Genomic DNA, 12,190 nt, shown 5'->3' with positions numbered 1-12,190 from the left:
GCTGTAGAAGTTGGACGAACTTGCTCCCTACTTCCACAATTCGCAGTTTTCCATCTTCTGCTGTAAGATGTTTAAAACTTTTCTAAAGCTTCAGTACTTACACAGTCTTCTCCTATGATCACTTTAAATCTTGCTACTGTGGAGCAGGATATTAAGTGAGGCATATATTGGGAAGATCCCATATGCATTTATGAGGTTCTTACCTCAGTATAGATGTATCAGTTTATAAATCGCACACTACATGAATGGATCTCACAAGGAGTGGGGAAGATGGCATCATAATAGTGTGGGACATAGTATAGGATTAAAGGTTTCCAGGTCTTTTTGGTTGAGACTCAGTCATTTAGGGTCTCAAGTAAAGAGAGATGTCGCTATATTCCTGTATGTTATAACACAATCAATAAATCTATGAGATGTCTACGCAACGGATGCAGGAAGGAGGTAGATATAATAATACTGTATGAGAGCCTCATTTTGTGTCATGTATTTGAAATAATAAGCAGAATAATGGTAATACTAGAACCTGCAAGTTCCATCCTCAGGGATCTGGTGGGCTGTCCTGTGGACCAGAAAGAATGTAGGATCATCTTTGTGACCTCATTAGTGACACTAGCTCTGATCACTTACGTCCTGAAAGCAGAGACCTCCCCAACCCCAGACCCAATCAATGATTAAAATGTATCATGTGGCTTTCTAGATTAAAAGAGTTCTAAAAGAACAGTAAGAGCATGAATAATGTTGTTTATATGGGAGGGTATGGTGGTATGTTGGTATGACTCATAAAATCATATTTGGCATATTGGGCACCATGTGATTTCTTCAGCTCTTTTAAATTTACACAGGATTAAAATGTTAAAACAAGACCTTCAATATTTTAATACATGTTGTGAGAAATACTTTTCATTTTTATGTGGTTTGTGAACCTGATGGTATCGTGTAAATATTGTGAGACGTTTTTTCCCATACAAAGTTACAAAAAGACCTTTCCTGGGGAAAATGTTTTCTCCCAAAGAAACTTTTAATGGACTTTTCTTTTTACAAAAACAGTGTTTGCAAGAGAATTAATCCACTAGTTGTGAATTTCTTTGCAGGATTTCTCAGACAATTCTAGATGCACCTGTGGTTCTCAAACCAGCATTTTTCATTTTGGAAACATGATGACGTTTTTGAAAATTGCAAAGTTAAAATTACTTCATAACTTACCTTAGTAAAATACACACGTTTTCATGCCCCCTAATAGTGATGCCTAGAGTTTGCTATGCCTTCACAACAACAGGGTCAGCTCTCTCAAATGAGGTACTGCATTCCGGCACGATTCCCAAAGTACAGACTTTCAAAATTAATATGCGTTGATAATTGACTTATCCGAAGTTGGTATTAAATGGCAAAGCATAGTTACTTCACTGACTTACAACTCACCGAGTTACTTAGGAATCTAATTATGGAGAGCTGAATAATATGAACGTTAATAGTTATTGTAGGGCTCTAATAACATCAAAGCAATGACAGGTGCTTTAGGGATGCTTTACTGTTTTATAAAAATAAAACTGAAAGTTAAATAATGGATAAATGTAACCCAACGCCTTTTGCAGAAATAACCCTTTCTTCTACTTTCTAAGGTCATCTGAAGGCTCAGCATCTTTAGCTCACCATGTATATGTTTCTTTGGTTAAGTTCCTCTACTGTGACTTTGATATTACATCAGTCTCTTGACCAATCTTTTGAAAAAGCTGCCTGCCAATACCTCTCTAAAGTAGGACTGTTGCTGTAGTTTGAAAACCTGATACTAAAAGTGATAAGCAGGCTTAGGAAATGTGCTGTAGTGGCTAAGTTGAAACTTGTCAAACCAGGATTCCTGGCTTCTAACCCAGGCTTCCCCACTTGACTAATTTTTCAAACTCTGTGTGTGTTCTTTGAAAACATACCTTGTCACTCACATGGTCTCCAAACACAGCAAATATAAGCATTTTACAGCAACTCTTGAAGTTTAAAAATTGTATTGCTGTTACTTAAGTGTTTGATGTAAATAGAATTTAATCATACTTGCGTACAGATAAGCAGGGGCCCTGCTTGTGCTGTCTCATTATTTCCTTGAAGGATTTCTGACAATGTGTATTTTATTTATTTTCTTCATTCATATACCACATGTCTACTATCACAAACTTTAGATCCCTTGGCGATCCTCAGGAGAGGAGAAAGATGGTCAGCAAGGGAGGGGAACATAGGCAGGTATGTTGGTAGACAAGAATAGCAAATGCATGTAAGGAAATATTGAAGTAGCAGGAACGGTCACTGAAGGGCTTCAAGAGAAGGGTAATGAGGAAATTATGAGGAAAAAGTGTGAGCAGGGAGAAGACATTACAGGGTTTATCAGAGGGAGCAAGATAAGCAGGGGGAGAAAGAAGTGGGGTTTACGAGACAGAGCATATCATTTGTCTGATTGTCTGAATTCACTAGGTGATTTTCTGACATGCATGTGGTTGCATTGATTGACTATTACTTTATACTTTAACTCATGCTGGCACACCAGAAAATGGTACTATCGAACCTGCAGCCTAAAGGTCTTGAACATATGCTTGGTTCCCTCCTGATAACTTCCAAATCCTCTGTCATGGTGGCTAGGGCATAGTCGACTTAACTTTCCATGAAGTTGAGAAGTCATGGTCACTCTTTGGTTACAACTGCAGTATATAAAGAAAATGCTTCTTGCATCTCAATAGATGATTCCATTAGCTTGTTGTCTTAAAACTAAGGGCCTGATTACAACTTTGGCAGAGGGGGTTAATCTGTCCCAAATGTGACGGATATCCCGCCCACCGTATTACGAGTTCCATAGGATATAATTGTCTCGTAATGTGGTGGGCGGGATATCCGTCACATTTGGGACGGATTTACCACCTCCGCCAAAGTTGTAATCAGGCCCTAAATGTCAACATTTTGGAGAGAGTGTGACATGGATTGGTTTCCCAGCGAAAACGTATTTATTTACTTTAGGCATTTGCATGCCAATTCCAGATACAGCAGATTACTGGAAAAAAGTGAAGTACAGCTTGGTGGTTAAATGAGAAAGAAGTAGTAATCATGCCTGATGTTCTTCCATCACAGTCTCTGGTCAGTTTATATATAAGCAAACCTGTTCAGCTTTCAAAACAATCCTGGATCATATGTTAGTAGGGTCAGACCTGAAGTTAGAGTTTAAGGTATTTTAGATTTGTGGCTCTTGCGTAGGGATCCGCACCCATGTTTTATTAGCTTGAAACATAATTGCTCAGTCGGGTGAGCAGATGTGGAGACGAAGGGCCAAATTATGATTTCGGCAGACGGAAAAGCCCTACCGCCGAAATTCTGATGGGGAGCTTGCTGCCATTGTGGCTACCTCCCCACCGGGCCCCTAATGAGCTTCCCACTGGGTTAGAGGGTGGAACCTCAGTTTCCGTCCACCGGCCTAGCAGGAAATGGCCTACAGCATTGTCTCTGGCTTGTGATAGAACTGGCGGCAATGGTGTAGTGTGTAGGGTGCGCCAGCACCCGTTGCAATGCTCACTGTCTGCAAAGCAGACAGTGAACTTTGCGATTATGCTGGCCGTGGGGGTACCCTGCACTGCCCATGCCAAGTGCATGGGTAGTGCAGCGGCCTCCCTGGAGCCCCCTGCAGCCTTTTCATAGCGGTGCTACTGGCTGATTAGGACCGCCATGACTGCCAGGTTCGGAATGACGGCCTAAGTCTTTGGTAAGGGCGTAATGATGTGTCAGTTTTGGCTGGTAAAGAGCGCCTTTGCTCAAGTATGCTTTGTGGACAGTGGTTAAGACTTTAAAATTAATCCTTGCATCTCTTGGAAGCCAGTGAAGAGCTTGCTTTTAGGGTGTGTTTGTTGTTGTCTTGCCTACAACGTTTACCATGCATTCTTGCTGCAGTCTTTGGAGGATAGCAGTGAAAGAGCTGCATGTTTGACCCCCTTTGCCTCTAGCATTGGCATGAATGGCAAAAGAGAGGTACATGTAAAAAAAACAATCCTTCAGATTGCTTATCTGTAATGAGGTAGACAGAGAGGTTCCCATGCCAGGGGCCATATTTAGCATAGCAAACTGGGCTTGGAATCTCCACTTGATAAAATCATGGTTTTTGAAAGGCAGTTTCATCTGCATGAATGTCACAGTCACTGGAAAAAACTGTTCAAGCCCTAGGTGATGTTTCAGATGTTGGGATGTTTTTGTTTTGTTGGGATCTGAGTGGCGTTCTTGTGAACTTGGAAGATGTAGAAGTTGTGCCACTGAGCATGCATACATGTTGAAGAGAAGGAATGAGAGGGATGGTTCTTGATCCACACTGGATATGTGAATGGATTAACTTACCCACTATATCTTTTGTGGTCAACAGTGTCTGTGGTTGTGCACAGGTAGAGTTGTATTAGGGCAGAATTGCTGTCCCCAACTTTAGAGAGCTTTGTACTCATGTTGGGCACAGTGTTTCTTTCGCCCCTTGAATGTTTAAATACAAAATGATGGTGGTGGAGAATCTGGTTCACCTCTGTGTTTCTTGAAGTAGGCTTGTTACCTCCCTTTCCGTGTTTCTGCTGAGACAGTGGAGGCTGGAGATAGGCCAGTAGACAGCTAGGCCCATATTTATACTTTTTTTGCGCCGCATTTGCGTCGTTTTTTGACGCAAAAACGGCACAAACTTGCAAAATGCCATTGTATTTTGTAGGTTTGCGCCGTTTTGCGTCAAAAAGCGGCGCAAATGCGGCGCTAAAAAAAGTATAAATACGGGCCCAAGTGTTTTGGGGTCAGAAAGGGACATGACTGTTGTCCATGAATTCCTTCATTCACAGCTAGTGTCTAATTGCCTACACTGACAGTGAGGACTGGCCAAGCTTCTCTAAATAGTATGCTGGTACATTAAAAGAATTTTGAAACAATCCATGCATGACCCTTGATCCATGCATCCAGGTTCCAACCCGTTTGTGTATCACCAACCAAGCTTCTGTTGTTTTTCCATCTATCAGGCTGGGTTTCTATGGTACTTCTTTTTGGAGGTGTTTTGCTATTTTGATTTTTTCTCTAATAAATAAAATTTCGCCTCCCTCTGCCATCATTTACAATGTGCTTTAAGCGGTGTGTTGGATGTGGCAGATATTTGTCAGTGGCTGACCCATCCTAAGCCTTTGTTACAAGTTTCGGGAACTGGTATCTGGGAAGTGCTTTCATTTTCTGTGCTGGATTTAATTAATTGTTGCTAAGATCCTGTATTCTGTCAATATCCAGGGAGGATTTGATACCAAAGGTAAGCATGGAATCCATAATGGTAGAGAAGATGTCACATCTTGGTAAAATGCATTTGTAAGGGGCATGTTTACTAAAACGGATGTGGTAAGACACCACCTAATTTCTCTTGGAGTCTGCCCTACCTCCCGATTAGAAAGAGCTTTCTCAAGGTGTACTTGCAAATACCTCTAGCAATGAGAAAACTAACTCGCAAGAATTTGAGCTCCGTGGTAATAGGCCACCTTTTACAACCAGAACTGGTTCTTAGGGATCCTGGATGGGTGAACCCGCCTTGTCACACCACCAAATAGGCTTCCAGCCTTTATAAATGCTTTCAGATTCAAACACCCCCAAAGATATTGGTAGACCCTGACCCAGTTAATAATTTCAGAGGTTGGGCATTACTCCTTCAAGAATCCCCTTACATTGGTAATGGGGGATCCGGTTGTGGTGCTAAAATATTTATAAAAAATATTGACAAACACCCCATTGTATTCTTGATAAGCTATAGGGTCCAAGATGATCTGTACAGATTCCTACTCTGATGTGCAGATTGGCTTCCCCAATCTTTCTGACTAATGCACGGGTATATAGGCATTTGGTGTTTAAAAAATACTCAAGCATATTTTCTACTTTGCCTTTCTTTGACTCAAATACCTCTAGTTCCTTTAAGGGGCCTCTGTACACGGTTTGAGGTAGCACAAAGGTTTATCATTTTCCTACACTGGCTTCTTTTAAGCCTAGGTGGCTCCTCAGACTGCTGCTGATATGATATGGTATCATTAAGGGAAAGGGGCTTACACCCTCCTGCTTTCTTCCTATTGGTGGCCTTTGGGTAGTGTTTCTGCACCTATTGCCAACTGCTAGTGAGAGGTTTACTGCATAGAAATGAGCACAGGCTCTGTTCAATATTTGATGATTATACCCAGCCCCAAAACTAATATCAGGTGGCAGTGCAGCCCTGAGGCACCCCCCTTGCCGTGACATTAGTAAATTAGCAATAAAATCTGGGTCTGGCACCAAAAACCCTTGTTTTTGACCTGCACTCTGCAGCTCCCTTTTTTGTTTTACATAGCACAAGCACCTGGTATCTGGCTTTGCTCTGGGCCACTGTCAGCGGTATGTGTGTCTACTTGTGTGGCTGTCTGTCTGCATTTGTGTTTGTGATGCTGACTTGTGCGTGGGTGGGTGAAGAGGACAATTTATATATAAAGATGATATACTGGCACATATGAAGCCAACTCTCATCATATGTTGGCAATCCATGGCATATAACTCTGATCCTTAGCATCCAGTGGTGATCCCAGTTATTTGATGATCTGTGGAAGATGATGATGATTCCTACGATGAAGGCAATCCGTTATATTGTGGCCATTCCTTCCATATGGTGGCTATCCCTCAATACGAAGTTTCAAACAAATTACATTCTCTCTTGTTTCTCAGCATCTGTAAATATCTGACTGTTCTGTCTAAAATGGCTTCTTTTCCACCCATCGTTCTTTCATGAAAAAAATAGTGCAGATCTTCTTTTCTCTATTTATCTAGGTCGCCTTTAAGTAATAAAGGATCAACAATGTTGAAGCACTGTTATTTTATCTTGGGTGTGCCCAAAAAGCTGACAATGCCAGCCTTTGATGTGTTAAATTATTTGCCCGTCTGACAGATAATTTCATGGGTGGTGTTTCCTCCAGTTATATCTACCCCAACATCCTTCTGCGTACAGGCTGTGTCTCCGATTTCAGCGTGGTCTGTTCTAGAAGACTTTTGTTTTCTGTTGTTGGCTACATCCACTTGAAAATGCTGCAATTAAGACTTTTTAAGCATTTTCCCCAAATATGGTAGTACACCGAAGACCGTTCAAGGACACCTTTTCTCTCCATTCATGTTTGAATGCTCGCAGAGTCAATTCAGACTTTTACCCGGGGTTTGTTACGATACTACCCTATCTTGTGGGCAGCTATAGCTAAAATACTAAATCAGGAAGCTATTTCCATCACAGGGATACATCTGTTTGTATTACTGATATTAGTAATAGTATTATTAGTAATTGTATTGTTACTATAATTAAAAAAAACAAGTGTGAAATATTGTTGAATGTCCAGTAATTGGAGTGCGGTAACTCCAACACATTACTAGATTAATGAGATCAAGAGCGCCATACAATTGGCAGGTTCGTGGATCCCCGTATTAGGTTTTGTGATGGGGCATGTGACAGTGACATCGCTGCATTCTAAAAAACTTTTTCCGTAACAGGGAAAAAATATTTACTGTGGTTGAGTATGATGCCAAGGAAAAACTCATGTGCAATATAAGGATTGTGACGGAGAAAATGACTGTCATTATAGTAGTAAAATTTAGGCCGAGTTTGAACAAAGGCTGGCAATGTGCTCAGTGGTACTGCGGAAGGCCCTTTTTTAACTGGAGTCAGCGTTTGCCGCTAATAGTCATTTTGTTCTGGTTGTATTGTGGTATTTTTTTTTAGTAGGCTTTGTTTGAGACTTTGCAAACGTAGAGTGCTAAACGTGTGAGGTACTTCTAGTAAACCTTTATCATTGGGAATACTTACAATAGTAGCACGCCTTTGTGCACAAGTAGCATGGCTGAATGACATTCATATAGATGTTTTAAGCGGTAAGTGTTCAGGGCCCTATTTAGTCTATAGAGAGTGGTCCTTTGATCCAATGGCAAGTTTATGAGTGGAAAGGAGTTGTCTAAATCAAAGTGGTGCTGTCAGATCATGGCAGATACACAGAATGTGTACAAGGGGCTCTTCACCGAAAGAGCTGAGACAACAGTTTGTGTTATCCTCGCCCTGTACTCGATCATAGCACAAGGCCAGAATGGGAAACAGACAAAACCTTATTCTAATTAGTGTTCACATTTACCCAAGACTAGGAGGACGTTCACGGTATTTTATGATAGATTGTTAATGTATGTGCTGAGAGTCATTTACATGTTCTTCCTCTTTTCTGCCTCAGCTCATTCTTCATGATACAATATGAGTAGCTGTTTCAAGATTAAGGTTGTAACTTGTGGCGGTGGTAGTGATTTCATAAAGTTGTAGGCTGGCAAGGGATGATGCTTCTCGGGAAATCATCGCCCTCGTTGGGATGATTTGCAACCAAAGAAAATGCTTCAGTGTGCAAATGGAGTGGATCTAAGTTCTGTACAGTACGTCACATAGGAGGCCTCAAGGATATGAGACTGTTTGTGCAAATTAAATTTGAGTCCCACTTGAGCTTAGCTTGTGAGGTCAAGTAAACAAAGAGAATTCTGTATCTTTGGTATTGTGCTATATCTACCCATTTTCAAAGCTTCCCGTGATAAGCCACCAATCCAAAAGGTAATGTTGGCATCAACTTACTTGAAATGTCTCGTAGTATTGGAGTTGATGATGGCCCTGATAGCTTGTAGTTTAGACGCAGCAAGAAAGTACTGAGGGCTATTGTTGATGAGCTCATTACTGCAGGTTGTAATTTAGGACTAAACCCGTCAAATTTTGTCATTGTCCAGGTGCCAGTGTCCCTTTTTGTTGATCTTCTACCTAAACACAACTGCTTTAATTATTGCTTTGTTGGTTCTAAGGTTATTATTAGTGCAATATGTGCCCAATTCATTCAGAGCTCGCTGTTAATCCAACTGCTGCCAAGTGCAGGATGACTGTATCATTTCTGTTTCAGGCCTATGCTGGTAAATATCTTATCGAGCGTAACTGTGTCTGAGTCAAACATGACTTTTTTTAACTATGTTTATGAACTGAGGCTAATAATGGCTCTCAGAGGTGGAGGTGGTATTCACTCTTGTGGTAGTTCATCCCACTGCTTGCCACGATCGTTGCAGTTCAGGGGCTTTTGTAAAATCAATAATTATTGCATACAGCAGGCTACCTATTGCATGGGTTGGGCACTGTATCAAAATGGATAATGTTAATAATTTGTCCTCTATACCACAACCCTGCTGGAAAATAGTTTGGTAGAAAGGTTAACAGTTTATTTTCGGAGACCCATGCTTCCACTTCATATAGTTGCACCTTTGTGAAGCTTTTACCTTCCACGTCAAGCAGCACAATGAATGGGGATATGAGATAGTAATTCTAAAGGGGAGTATTGACCCTTTTTCTGAATTGGAACAAAAAAGATGTGCGCCATGTACAGGTACTGTGCTTTTTTTAGGCAGTGAATAAATAAGGGTGTTATATCATCTCCCCAGAGAGAATTGTTAGATTTTAATACAGCCATTGCAGGCTATTTGGGTTGGGTGTACCATCCTCTCAGGTTGCCTTCAATGCTTTCTTGACCTTCATTGTAGTATCCAGAGCCTGAGCGCTGTTACAGCTGTTGATGTGGATGGCCATCATCGTGTTATTGGGTACTTGGAGGTTGTTATATAGTTATTTCATTCTGCTGGCAAAATCAGTGTAACCAAATTTGTATCTCTTTTAGGGACTACACTTTTGACATTCTTCCAGAATTTAAGTTGGTCCCTGGCTTAACAGATTTCAAAGAGTTGCAGCTATCTTCTTTACTCCACCTTCCAGATCAGTTTCCTATATGCCACGCTTAAAAGTCTTACTTGCTTGGTCAGAGATGCATCATTCTCTGCTTTCTTTGCTTTTTCTAGTGCTTTAGTTAGTTTCTTCTTAAATTATCTTCTTACTTTCTTGCTTTCATTTAAACATGTTTTTATTGAGATTTTGTACACGGTTATACAAGCTTCTTTCTTGCTTTCATGGTGGGTCTTTTGTAATACCATGTAGGGGAATGATCAAGTAGAGAAAAGTTTGTAGTGAGACATCATATTGAGACCACGTAGTGGTCCAAGCTGGAGTGAGTGCACTGTTATTTGAGTTTACGATCATCTTAATAGAATTTTGCCATTTTAGCAGCAAGTCCTTTTCCCGTAGGAACAATTTTAGTCTATTCAAGTTCTCAGTGCCCAAAATTATTCCAGCCATTATTAATGTCTGTTTTGCTTTCACTAATGACCGAGCTGACAAAAATCTCTGGAATGCACTTCTTAGTTTAAAGAAGACATTTATTATTACTTCAGCACTAGGTTCCTAAATAATGAAGGCGATTAGTAGGTCGAAGGCACACGTTTAAAAATAGTCACAGCAATGAAAGGAAAATATATCAAAGTGATTCTCAACTTCAATGTACACAGCAAATATATGTGATTATATTATAGCATAATTGCAAAGCAAAGGATAAAGTTAAAATTAATCACCGTAGGGCCTGCCAAGCTCTTCATCTTTCTCATGCCAGCAAGAAGATGACCCCATTCAAGTGCGAGAAAGAGATATATACCCTCACGGGACAAGTGTCTGTGTCAGGCATTCAACGTCTAATCCTGACCGAGGTTATGGAAATTCCCCCGCTATTGAGCACGGCCACCTCTTTTATAGCTTAAACAACCATGGTAAGAGCCTTCTGAAAGGCCCTCCCCTCTCAGATGGAAATATTCAAACATGCTGGATACTGTAGGTCAGAGTTAGAAGAAAAACGTTGAAAACTGGCCAGCATCTCAAGGCTCTCCCTCCAAGGCCTCACCTTTCCCTGCACTGAAGAAAACAAAAAATATGTACTTATCATGAACTGTTCGTGTTCAGTGAGGAAGTAATACGAAGAAACAAGCTTAGTTTACCATGTGGAAAAACACAGGTCAACTGCAATGTCTAATGCCACGATGAAGCCAACAGGCAGCTAAACTGAATACAAAATGTAATCTGCAACTGGTGAACACTGAACAACTAATATGCAAAGTGGTGCAACACAAAGTCAGTGGTCAAACACATCTATTTTTACTAAAATGTCTCATAGTGGCTATGGTGGCAGATGAGGACACTACATTGGGAGAAATGATCCCCGCCCATCATTGTTAATATTTGAATGCAACAATTGCAGCACAGTATTCTACTGTTGTGAGTTTCTAGTACAACACAGCACACCTCTGGAGGGAGATGTGTGTGAGCTAGGGGGTTGATCAACTGCAAAACGGCAGTATAAGAGCCATGGACCTAAGCTGTGTAGAGAGTAAGACTCTCTACACAGCTTAGGTCAATGAATCTTATACTGTTAAGTTCTACCCTTAATTTGTCCCACTCCTGATTCGGGGTTGATATTAATGGAATTAATGGATTGATAAACAATGCACCGCCTTGGTAAAACCATTCTGCTTTCTCTTTACCAAACAAAAGATTTATGTTGATGTCACCGTTGACTATTAAATGCCAGCCTCCTTGCTTGGCTTTTATTCTACTCACTATTAAGGCACTATTTCCTTTTTAATTGACAGAACACGGTTCATGTATATGTTGCACAGTATCAGGAAGTTTCCTCCTTACACATATTGGGGGAAATACCTGCTTTACCGCTAGTAAATATTTGGCTTTGATGTCCAATTTTGCCTTTTTAAGCCTAATACTCATATGAAAGCTGATGGAAAGTCCCTAGAGGCATGTCCATGTTTCTGTCCATTCCTTTTAGGATTATGAAATTCACTGAACCCTGCCAAAGGGATGGCTTGCTCAGCCCAAGCCTGCTGCAGACAGATAATATCATGAGAGCAGGTATGGGCTAGTGACTCGGGTTCTGTCTGATTTCAGGGCGCCACTGATGTTTAAGAACACAGTGATATTGTATTGTGGACAGGGTGGTAGGTTTATCTTGGTGAAATCTTTGTTTAGACATTCTATGGAATGATATGTTAATGACACGGGCAGCCATGACCAATTGTGTCAAGGTTCCTACCTGAGATTACAATGATACTTGAGAGTTTGATACCCATAAGGGTATTCGGCTTCTCCAGGCCTTTTGCATTGAACACATGGTGGTATTCACCCCATTATTCTGATTCCCCATTTTACAAAATAAATTCGAATTCTTGGACAGTGGATTCACAGAGTTCTCTATTTCTTAGGGGTTTAAAG

At 40.7% G+C, this 12,190-nt stretch overlaps 1 protein-coding gene across 3 annotated transcripts in view; it reads left to right on the top strand.

The window, feature by feature from the left end:
- ZNF143 (zinc finger protein 143) overlaps positions 1–12,190 on the top strand; it is a 345,755-nt gene that overhangs the window by 324,533 nt on the left and 9,032 nt on the right. The gene's annotated exons all lie outside the window — the stretch shown is intronic.

The sequence above is a fragment of the Pleurodeles waltl genome, chromosome 3_1 (genome assembly GCF_031143425.1).
Source record: "Pleurodeles waltl isolate 20211129_DDA chromosome 3_1, aPleWal1.hap1.20221129, whole genome shotgun sequence".
NCBI lineage: Eukaryota > Metazoa > Chordata > Amphibia > Caudata > Salamandridae > Pleurodeles > Pleurodeles waltl.
This window is presented reverse-complemented; position numbering and strand designations above follow the sequence as displayed.